The sequence below is a fragment of the Arachis ipaensis genome, chromosome B4, assembly GCF_059453495.1.
Source record: "Arachis ipaensis isolate K30076 ecotype BB chromosome B4, ASM5945349v1, whole genome shotgun sequence".
NCBI lineage: Eukaryota > Viridiplantae > Streptophyta > Magnoliopsida > Fabales > Fabaceae > Arachis > Arachis ipaensis.
This window is the reverse complement of record NC_142439.1, coordinates 97,511,632-97,522,262: the sequence shown is the minus strand read 5'-3', so window position 1 is coordinate 97,522,262 and position 10,631 is coordinate 97,511,632. Positions and strand designations below refer to the sequence as shown.

The following is a 10,631-nucleotide window of genomic DNA, read 5'->3' as shown; positions in this document are numbered from 1 at the left end:
AAATTTATTTTCAAAATCTTTTTCTGATTTCTATTTCATATTTTCGAAATTAATGCTAACAATCAATGTGATTGATTCAAAATTTTTAAGTTTATTACTTGCCTAGTAAGAAAGGTTCAATCTTTAAACTCTAGAATCATATCTCTTTAGTTTCTTGTTAGTCAAGTAATCAACTTTGATTTCAAAATCAAATCTTTTTAAATTTCTTTTTCAAATCTTTCTCAAAATAAGTTTCAATCACATCTTTTTCAAAATCAATTTCAAAATCTCTTCTAACTTCTTATCTTTTCAAAAATTGATTTTCAAATCTTTTTCAATTAACTACTTGACTTTTTGTTTGATTTTAAAAGTTTACTATTTCAATCATATCCTTTTCAAAACTACCTAACTAATTCTCTCTCTAATTTTCGAAAATCACCTTCCTCTTTTTCAAAATTTCTTTTCAATTAACTATTTGTTTTAAGTTTTAGTTAGATTTAATTTTATTTTTTTTAAGTTTTCGAATTGTAACTTTAATTTCAAATTAAAAACAAAAATACTTTATTTTAATTTATTTAATTTTCGAAGTTCTCTCATCTCTCATCCTCTTCTATTTATTTATCTACTAACATCCCTCTTTCACTCAAAAATTCGAACCCACTCCTCTCCCTTGTGTTTGGATTCTTATCTTTTTCTTTTGCTACTCTTCTCTTCTTATACTTACATAAGGAATCTCTATACTGTGACAGAGGATTCCATATTTTCTTTTGTGTTCTCTTCTTTTTCATATGAGCAGGAACAAGGACAAGAATATTCTTGTTGAAGCTGATCCAGAACCTGAAAGAACTCTGAAGAGGAAGCTAAAGCACAACTCTCTGGAGAAAATCTTACTGAAAATTTCGAAAAAGAAGGAGACATGGCCGAAAATAATAACAATGCAAGGAAGATGCTTGGTGACTTTACTGCACCAAATTCCAACTTACATGGAAGAAGCATCTCAATCCTTGCCATTGGAGCAAACAATTTTGAGCTAAAGCCTCAATTAGTTTCTCTGATGCAACAGAACTGCAAGTTTCATGGACTTCCATCAGAAGATCCTTTTCAGTTCTTAACTGAATTCTTGCAGATCTGTGATACTGTTGAGACCAATGGGGTTGACTCCGAGGTCTACAGGCTTATGCTTTTCCCGTTTGCTGTAAGAGATAGAGCTAAAATATGGTTGGACTCTCAACCTAAAGATAGCCTGAACTCTTGGGATAAGCTAGTCACGGCTTTCTTAGCCAAGTTCTTTCCTCCTCAAAAGCTTAGTAAGCTTAGAGTGGATGTTCAAACCTTCAGACAGAAGGACGGTGAATCCCTTTATGAAGCTTGGGAGAGATATAAGCAACTGACCAAAAAGTGTCCTTCTGACATGCTTTCAGAATGGACCATCCTGGATATATTCTATGATGGTCTGTCTGAGTTATCAAAGATGTCATTGGACCATTCTGCAGGTGGATCCATTCACCTAAAGAAAACGCATGCAGAAGCTCAGAAACTCATTGACATGGTTGCTAATAACCAGTTCATGTACACTTCTGAAAGGAATCCTGTGAGTAATGGGACACCTCAGAGGAAGGGAGTTCTTGAAATTGATGCTCTGAATGCCATATTGGCTCAGAACAAAATATTGACTCAGCAAGTCAATATGATTTCTCAGAGTCTGAATGGAATGCAAGCTGCATCCAACAGTACTCAAGAGGCATCTTCTGAAGAAGAAGCTTATGATCCTGAGAACCCTGCAATAGCAGAGGTGAATTACATGGGAGAACCCTATGGAAATACCTATAATCCCTCATGGAGAAATCATCCAAATTTTTCATGGAAGGATCAACAAAAGCCTCAACAAGGCTTTAATAATGGTGGAAGAAACAGGTTTAGCAATAGCAAGCCTTTTCCATCATCCACTCAGCAACAGACAGAAAATTCTAAGCAGAATCCATCTAGCTTAGCAAATATAGTCTCTGATCTATCTAAGGTCACTTTAAGTTTCATGAATGAAACAAGGTCCTCCATTATAAATTTGGAGGCACAAGTGGGCCAGCTGAGTAAAAGGGTCACTGAAACTCCTCCTAGTACTCTCCCAAGCAATACAGAAGAAAATCTAAAGAGAAAGTGCAAGGCCATTGATTTGACCATCATGGTCGAACCTACAAGGGGGGAGAAGGACGTGAATCCTAGTGAGGAAGACCTCCTGGGACGTTCAGTGACCAATAAGGAGTTTTCCTTTGAGGAACTAAAGGAATCTGAGGCTCATCTAGAGACCATAGAGATTCCATTGAACCTCCTTCTGCCCTTCATGAGCTCTGATGAGTATTCTTCTTCTGAAGAGAATGAAGACATTATTGAAGAGCAAGTTGCTAAGTACCTTGGTGTAATCATGAAGCTGAATGCCAAATTATTTGGTAATGAGACTTGGGAAGATGAACCTCCCTTGCTCACCAATGAACTAAATGCATTGGATAGGCAGAAATTACCTCAAAAGAAACAGGATCCTGGTAAATTCCTAATTCCCTATAACATAGGCACCATGACCTTTGAGAAGGCTCTGTGTGACCTGGGGTCAGGAATAAACTTAATGCCACTCTCTGTAATAGAGAAACTTGGGATCTTTGAGGTGCAAGCTGCCAGAATCTCATTAGAGATGGCAGACAACTCAAGAAAATAGGCTTATGGACAAGTAGAGGACATGTTAGTGAAGGTTGAAAGCCTTTACATCCCTGCTGATTTCATAATCCTAGACACTGGGAAGGATGAGGATGAATCCATCATCCTTGGAAGACCATTCCTAGCCACAGCAAAAGCTGTGATTGATGTGGACAGAGGAAAGTTGATCCTTCAACTGAATGAGGACAACCTTGTGTTTAAAACTCAAGGATCTCCTTCTGTTACCATGGAGAGGAAGCATGAAAAGCTTCTCTCACTGCAGAGTCAACCAAAGCCCCCACAGTCAAACTCTAAGTTTGGTGTTGGGAGGTACCAACAATGCTCTGAACATCTGTGAGGCTCCATGAGAGCTCACTGTCAAGCTATTGACATTAAAGAAGCGCTTGTTGGGAGGCAACCCAATGTTATTTAATTATATCTATTTTATTTTTTATTTTTATTTCGTGTTTTATTAGGTTGATGATCATGTGGAGTCACAAAAACTACAAAAAAAAATCAAAAACAAAATAAAAAACAGCAAAAAAAAAAAGCACACCCTGGTGGAGGAGCATTCTGGCGTTTAAACGCCAGAAACAAGAATCTTTCTGGCGTTTAACGCCAAAAACAAGCATCTACATGGCGTTAAACGCCAGAAACGGGCTACTTTTGGGCGTTTAACGCCAAAAATAGGCAGCAGTCTAGCGTTAAACGCCAGGATTGCACAGCAAGGGCGTTTTACACGCCTAATTGGAGCAGGAATGTTAAGTCCTTGACCCCACTGGATCTGTGGACCCCACAGGATCCCCACCACTTCTTCTCTCCTCTTCACACATTTTCATAACTCTCTTCCCCAAATACCCTTCACCAATCACCTCAATCACTCTTCCCCATCACCTCTTCACCATTCACATCCATCCCCTCTTCCCCATAAACCCCACCTACCTCCAAAATTCAAACTCTTTTCCCTCTCAAACCCAACCCTAATGGCCGAACCCTAAACCTCCCCCCACTCCTATATAAACCCCTCATTCCTTCTTCATTTTCACACAACACAACCCTTTTTTCTTCCCTTGGCCGAATACACACATCTCTCCCTCTCCTCCATTCTTTTTCTTCTTCTCTTTCTTTCTTTCTTCTTTTGCTCGGGGACGAGCAAACATTTTAAGTTTAGTGTGGTAAAAATCATTACTTTTTGTTTTTTCATAACCATCAATGGTACCTAAGGCTAGAGAATCCTCAAGAAAGAGGAAAGAGAAGGCAATTGCTTCCACCTCTGAGTCATGGGAGATGGAGAGATTCATCTCAAAGGTCCCTCAAGACCACTTCTATGAAGTTGTGGCCAAGAAGAAAGTGATCCCTGAGGTTCCTTTCAAGCTCAAAAAGAATGAGTATCTGGAGATCCGACTTGAGATCCAAAGAAGAGGTTGGGAAGTTCTCACCAACCCCATTCAACAAGTCAGGATCTTAATGGTTCAAGAGTTCTATGCAAACGCATGGATCACTAGGAACCATGATCAAAGCGTGAACCCGAATCCAAAGTATTGGCTCACCATGGTTCGGGGGAAGTAGTTAGATTTCAGTCCAGAAAATGTAAGGCTGGCATTCAACTTGCCAATGATGGAAGAAAATGCACGCCCCTATACTAGAAAGGTCAACTTTGATCAAAGGTTGGACCAAGTCCTCATGGACATATATGTAAAAGGAGCTCAATGGAAAGTTGACTCAAGAGGCAAGGCGGTTCAATTGAGAAGACTGGACCTTAAGCCTGTAGCTAGAGGATGGTTGGAGTTTATTCAACGCTCAATCATTCCTACTAGCAACCGGTCTGAAGTTACTATAGACCGGGCCATCATGATCCATAGTATCATGATTGGGGAGGAAGTGGAAGTTCATGAGATTATACCTCAAGAACTCTACAAGGTGGCTGACACGTCCTCCACTTTGGCAAGGTTATCCTTTCCTCACCTCATTTGTCACCTCTGTAATTCGGCTGGAATTGACATAGAGGGAGACATCCTCATTGAAGAGGACAAGCCCATCACTAAGAAAAGGATGGAGCAAACAAGAGATCATGGACCTCAACAAGAGCATGAGAAAATTCCTCACCATGAAATCCCTGAGATGCCTCAAGGGATGCACTTCCTTCCACAAACTATTGGGAGCAAATCAACACTTCCCTAGGAGAATTAAGCTCCAACATGGGACAACTAAGGATGGAGCACCAAGAGCACTCCATCATCCTCCATGAAATTAGAGAAGATCAAAGAGCTATGAGGGAGGAACAACAAAGACAAGGAAGAGACATAGAGGAGCTCAATAGCACCATTGGTTCTTCAAGAAGAGGAAGACGCCACCCTCACTAAGGTGGACTCGTTCCTTAATCTCCTTGTTCTTAATTTCCTATTTTTGTTTACTGTGCTTTATGTTTTATTTATGTTTGTGTCTTTATTACATGATCATTAGTGTCTAAGTGTCTATGCCTTAAAGATATAATTGTCCTATGAATCCATCACCTCTCTTAAATGAAAACTGTTCTAAAAACAAAAGAACAAGAAGGACATGGTTTCGAATTCATCCTTGAAATTAGTTTAATTATTTTGATGTGGTGACAATACTTTTTGTTTTCTGAATGAATGCTTGAACAGTGCATATGTCTTTTGAAATTGTTGTTTATGAATGTTAAATATATTGGCTCTTGAAGAATGATGAAAAAGGAGAAATGTTATTTGATGATCTGAAAAATCATAAAATTGATTCTTGAAGCAAGAAAAATCAGTGAATACAAAGCTTGCAGAAAAAAAAAAGAGAAAAAATGGCGAAAAAAAAAGAGAGAGAGAAAGAAAAAGAAAAAGCAAGCAGAAAAAGCCAATAGCCCTTAAAACCAAAAGGTAAGGGTAATAAAAAGGATCCAAGGCTTTGAGCATCAGTGGATAGGAGGGCCCAAAGGAATAAAATCCTGGCCTAAGCGGCTAAACCAAGCTGTCCCTAACCATGTGCTTGTGGCGTGAAGGTGTCAAGTGAAAACTTGAGACTGAGCGATTAAAGTCGAGGTCCAAAGCAAAAAGAAGAGTGTGCTTAAGAACCCTGAACACCACTAATTGGGGACTTTAGCAAAGTTGAGTCACAATCTGAAAAGGTTCACTCAGTTATGTGTCTGTGGCATTTATGTATCCAGTGGTAATACTGGAAAACAAAGTGCTTAGGGCCACGACCAAGACTCATAAAGTAGCTGTGTTCAAGAATCAACATACTGAACTAGGAGAATTAATAACACTATTTAAATTCTATGTTCCTATAGATGCCAATCATTCTGAACTTCAATGGATAAAGTGAGATGCCAAAACTATTCAAGAGGCAAAAAGCTACTAGTCCCGCTCATCTGATTGGAGCGAAATTTCATTGATATTTTGGAATTTATAGTATATTCTCTTCTTTTTATCCTATTTTATTTTTAGTTGCTTGGGGACAAGCAACAATTTAAGTTTGGTGTTGTGATGACCGGATAATTTATACGCTTTTTGGCATTGTTTTTACATAGTTTTTAGTATAATTTAGTTAGTTTTAGTATATTTTTATTAGTTTTTAAATAAAAATTACATTTCTAGACTTTACTATGAGTTTGTGTGTTTTACTGTGATTTCAGGTAATTTCTGGCTGAAATTGAGGGACTTGAGCAAAAATCAGATTCAGAGGTTGAAGAAGGACTGCAGATGCTGTTGGATTCTGACCTCCCTGCACTCAAAGTAGATTTTCTGAAGCTACGAAACATCAAATGGCGCACTCTCAATTGCATTGGAAAGTAGACATCCAGGGCTTTCCAGCAATATATAATAGTCCATATTTTGCCCGAGTTTAGACGACGCAAACTGGCGTTCAACGCCAGCTCTCTGCCCTATTCTGGAGTTAAACGCCAGAAACATGTTGCAAAGCAGAGTTAAACGCCAGAAACAGGTTACAAACTGGTGTTTAACTCCAAGGAAGACCTCTGCACGTGAAAGCTTTAATGCTCAGCCCAAGCACATACCAAGTGGAACCGGAAGTGATTTTCTGCATCAATTACTTATTTCTGTAACCCTAGTAACTAGTTTAGTATAAGTAGAAATTTTTACTATTGTACTAGAGGTCTTTTTTCCTATTTTCGAATTCATATGCCATTTTGGGAGGCTGGCCATTCGGCCATGCCTAGACCTTGTTCTTATGTATTTTCAACGGTAGAGTTTCTACACACTATAGATTAAGGTGTGGAGCTCTGCTGTTCCTCATGAATTAATGTAAAGTACTATTGTTTTTCTATTCAATTCAAGCCTATTTCTTATCTAAGATATACACTTGTTCTTCAACTTGAGGAAGGTGATGATCCGTGACACTCATCATCATTCTCACCTATGAACGCGTGCCTGATAACCACTTCCGTTCTACTAGCGATAGCTTGAGTGCATATCTCTTAGCCTCCTGGTTCATGATGCATGGTTGCCTCGCCTGACAACCGAGCCCTCCATTCCATAAGATCAGAGTCTTCGTGGTATAGGCTAGAATTATTGGCGGCCATTCTTGAGATCCGGAAAGTCTAAACCTTGTCTGTGGTATTCCGAGTAGGATCTGGGAAGGGATGGCTGTGACGAGCTTCAAACTCGCGAGTGCTGGGCGTAGTGACAGACGCAAAAGGATTATTGAATCCTATTCTAGTAAGATCAAGAACCGACAGATGAATAGCCGTGCTGTGACAGCGCATTTTGGACCCTTTTCACTGAGAGGATGGGATGTAGCCATTGACGACAGTGATGCCCTACATAACGCTTGCCATGGAAAGGAGTATGAAGGAGTAGATGAAGACAATAGGAAAGCAGAGAATCAGAAGGAACAAAGCATCTCCATACACTTATCTGAAATTCTCACCAATAAATTACATAAGTACCTCTATCCTATATTTTATATATATTTTTATTATCAATTCACCATAAGCATTTGAATCCGCCTGACTGATATTTACAAGGTGACCATAGCTTGCTTCAAGCCGACAATCTCCGTGGGATCGACCCTTACTCACGTAAGGTTTATTACTTGGACGACCCAGTGCACTTGCTGGTTAGTTGTGCAAAGTTGTGACAAAGTGTGATTCATGTTTTAGAGCACCAAGTCTTTGGCGCCATTGTTGATGATCGCAATTTCGTGCACCAAGTTTTTGGCGCCGTTGCTGGGGATTGTTTGAGTTTGGACAACTGACGGTTCATCTTGTTGCTCAGATTAGGTAATTTTATCTTAATTTTAAGCTTTTATTTTTATTATTCTTATTTTCGAAAAATCTTCAAAATATATATATATATATATATATATAAATTATTCTATGTTCTTCAGAAATTTTAAGAAGGAATTCTAGAGTTTCATGAAACATGTTGAAGCCTGACTGGCTGTAAAGCCATGTCTATCTTTTTTGGATTGAGGCTTCCACTCATCAGCACAGAAGCAAGTTGAATGAAGTATCAGCTGTTGTATGTCTGATTTGTATCTACTAAAGCTTGGCTGGCCATTAGCCATGTCTAGTGTTTTGGACCAGAGCTTTCACTGAAAGCTTGGCTGGCTAGTAAGCCATGTCTAATTCCTAGACTGGAGCTTTAGACTAACATTGCAAGATTCCTGGAATTCCTATTAAAAATTTTGAAATCCTTATTTTGCTTTTTCCAAATAATTTTCGAAAAATGCCAAAAAAAATTTAATAAAATCATAAAATTAAAAATAATTTTGTGTTTCTTGTTTGAGTCTTGTGTCAATTTTTAAGTTTGGTGTCAATTTCATCTTTTTAATTTCATTAAAACTTTCAAAATTCCATGCATTGCATTCTTCATGATCTTCAAGTTGTTCTTGGTAAGTCTTCTTGTTTGATCTTTAAAATTTCTTGTTTTGTGTCTTTTCTTGTTTCTCATATGCATTTTTGAATTATTAATGTCTCAACATTGAAAATTTCTAAGCTTGGTGTCTTACATGTTTTTCTTTTCTTAAAAATTTTCAAAAATAAGTTCTTGGTGTTCATCTTGACATTCAAAGTGTTCTTGGTATTCATCTTGAAACTCATAGTGTTCTTGCATGCATCTTTTATTTTAATCCAAAATTTTTATGTTTTGCATCAATTTTATGTTTTTCTCTTTCTTCATTAAAAATTCAAAAATAAAAAAATTACTTTCCTTATTTCACTCATAAATTTTCGAAAATTTGAGTTGACCTTTTCACAACTTTTTAAAATTTAGTTGTTTCTTATGAGTCAAGTCAAATTTTCAATTTAAAAATTCTATCTTTTTCAAATCTTTTTCAAAAATTAAATCTTTTTCATTTATTTTTACATATTTTTCGAAATTTTCAAAATTTATTTTCAAAATCTTTTTCTGATTTCTATTTCATATTTTCGAAATTAATGCTAACAATCAATGTGATTGATTCAAAATTTTTAAGTTTATTACTTGCCTAGTAAGAAAGGTTCAATCTTTAAACTCTAGAATCATATCTCTTTAGTTTCTTGTTAGTCAAGTAATCAACTTTGATTTCAAAATCAAATCTTTTTAAATTTCTTTTTCAAATCTTTCTCAAAATAAGTTTCAATCACATCTTTTTCAAAATCAATTTCAAAATCTCTTCTAACTTCTTATCTTTTCAAAAATTGATTTTCAAATCTTTTTCAATTAACTACTTGACTTTTTGTTTGATTTTAAAAGTTTACTATTTCAATCATATCCTTTTCAAAACTACCTAACTAATTCTCTCTCTAATTTTCGAAAATCACCTTCCTCTTTTTCAAAATTTCTTTTCAATTAACTATTTGTTTTAAGTTTTAGTTAGATTTAATTTTATTTTTTTTAAGTTTTCGAATTGTAACTTTAATTTCAAATTAAAAACAAAAATACTTTATTTTAATTTATTTAATTTTTGAAGTTCTCTCATCTCTCATCCTCTTCTATTTATTTATCTACTAACATCCCTCTTTCACTCAAAAATTCGAACCCACTCCTCTCCCTTGTGTTTGGATTCTTATCTTTTTCTTTTGCTACTCTTCTCTTCTTATACTTACATAAGGAATCTCTATACTGTGACAGAGGATTCCATATTTTCTTTTGTGTTCTCTTCTTTTTCATATGAGCAGGAACAAGGACAAGAATATTCTTGTTGAAGCTGATCCAGAACCTGAAAGAACTCTGAAGAGGAAGCTAAAGCACAACTCTCTGGAGAAAATCTTACTGAAAATTTCGAAAAAGAAGGAGACATGGCCGAAAATAATAACAATGCAAGGAAGATGCTTGGTGACTTTACTGCACCAAATTCCAACTTACATGGAAGAAGCATCTCAATCCTTGCCATTGGAGCAAACAATTTTGAGCTAAAGCCTCAATTAGTTTCTCTGATGCAACAGAACTGCAAGTTTCATGGACTTCCATCAGAAGATCCTTTTCAGTTCTTAACTGAATTCTTGCAGATCTGTGATACTGTTGAGACCAATGGGGTTGACTCCGAGGTCTACAGGCTTATGCTTTTCCCGTTTGCTATAAGAGATAGAGCTAAAATATGGTTGGACTCTCAACCTAAAGATAGCCTGAACTCTTGGGATAAGCTGGTCACGGCTTTCTTAGCCAAGTTCTTTCCTCCTCAAAAGCTTAGTAAGCTTAGAGTGGATGTTCAAACCTTCAGACAGAAGGACGGTGAATCCCTTTATGAAGCTTGGGAGAGATATAAGCAACTGACCAAAAAGTGTCCTTCTGACATGCTTTCAGAATGGACCATCCTGGATATATTCTATAATGGTCTGTCTGAGTTATCAAAGATGTCATTGGACCATTCTGCAGGTGGATCCATTCACCTAAAGAAAACGCATGCAGAAGCTCAGAAACTCATTGACATGGTTGCTAATAACCAGTTCATGTACACTTCTGAAAGGAATCCTGTGAGTAATGGGACACCTCAGAGGAAGGGAGTTCTTGAAATTG

At 37.0% G+C, this 10,631-nt stretch overlaps 2 non-coding genes across 2 annotated transcripts; both read right to left on the bottom strand.

Moving 5' to 3' along the window:
• Nucleotides 1–1,288: 1,288 nt before the first annotated feature.
• On the bottom strand, nt 1,289–1,396 carry LOC148568495 (small nucleolar RNA R71). Its single transcript, XR_015882358.1, has one exon. It is a non-coding gene; the product is annotated as a small nucleolar RNA R71 (small nucleolar RNA).
• An 8,910-nt stretch (nt 1,397–10,306) lies between these two features.
• Nucleotides 10,307–10,414, bottom strand: LOC148568494 (small nucleolar RNA R71). The gene has a single exon (XR_015882357.1). It is a non-coding gene; the product is annotated as a small nucleolar RNA R71 (small nucleolar RNA).
• Between the last annotated feature and the right edge of the window lie 217 nt (nt 10,415–10,631).